The sequence below is a fragment of the Hylobates moloch genome, unplaced genomic scaffold (genome assembly GCF_009828535.3).
Source record: "Hylobates moloch isolate HMO894 unplaced genomic scaffold, HMol_V3 SCAFFOLD_7, whole genome shotgun sequence".
Classification (NCBI taxonomy): domain Eukaryota; kingdom Metazoa; phylum Chordata; class Mammalia; order Primates; family Hylobatidae; genus Hylobates; species Hylobates moloch.
In genome coordinates this window covers 83,673,835-83,674,927 of record NW_026652282.1, presented here as the reverse complement: position 1 = coordinate 83,674,927, position 1,093 = coordinate 83,673,835, and the positions used below count along the sequence as shown (strand labels likewise).

Here is a 1,093-nt window from a genome sequence, read left to right as displayed (position 1 = left end):
ACTGCGCTTTTCCAACGGGCCTGGAAAACGGCACACTAGGAGATTGTGTCCCGCACCTGGCTCGGAGGGTCCTGTGCCCACGGAGTCTCGCTGATTGCCAGCACAGCAGTCTGAGATCAAGCTGCAAGGTGGCAGCGAGGCTGGGGGAGGGGCGCCCGCCATTACCCAGGCTTGCTTAGGTAAACAAAGCAGCCAGGAAGCTCGAACTGGGTGGAGCCCACCACAGCTCAAGGAGGCCTGCCTGCCTCTGTAGGCTCCACCTCTGGGGGCAGGGCACAGACAAACAAAAACTCAGCAAGAACCTCCACAGACTTAAAGGTCCCTGTCTGACTGACAGCTTTGAAGAGAGTAGTGGTTCTCCCAGCATGCAGCTGGAGATCTGAGAACGGACAGACTGCCTCCTAAAGTGGGTCCCTCACCCCTGAGCAGCCTAACTGGGAGGCACCCCCCCAGTAGGGACAGACTGACACCTCATTCAACCGGGTACTCCTCTGAGACAAAACTTTCAGAGGAACTATCAGACAGCTGAATTTGTGGTCTCACGAAAATCCGCTGTTCTGCAGCCACCGCTGCTGACACCCAGCCAAACAGGGTCTGGAGTGGACCTCTAGTAAACTCCAACAGACCTGCAGCTGAGGGTCCTGTCTGGTAGAAGGAAAACTAACAAACAGAAAGGACATCCACACCAAAAACTCATCTGTACATCACCATCATCAAAGACAAAAAGTAGATAAAACCACAAAGATGGGGAAAAAACAGAGCAGAAAAACTGGAAACTCTAAAACACAGAGCACCTCTCCTCCTCCAAAGGAACGCAGTTCCTCACCAGCAACGGAACAAAGCTGGATGGAGGATGACTTTGATGAGTTGAGAGAAGAAGGCTTCAGACGATCAAACTACTCTGAGCTACGAGAGGAAATTCAAAACAATAGCAAAGAAGTTAAAAACTTTGAAAAAATATTAGAAGAATGGATAACTAGAATAACCAATGGAGAGAAGGGCTTAAAGGAGCTGATGGAGCTGAAAGCCAAGTTTCGAGAACTACGCGAAGATTGCAGAAGCCTCAGTAGCAGATGCGATCAACTGGAAGAAA

General features: G+C 50.5%; 1 protein-coding gene across 1 annotated transcript in view; it reads left to right on the top strand.

The window, feature by feature from the left end:
• The window catches only part of NOX1 (NADPH oxidase 1), a 20,181-nt gene that overhangs the window by 11,967 nt on the left and 7,121 nt on the right, over nt 1–1,093 (top strand). The window lies entirely within an intron of this gene.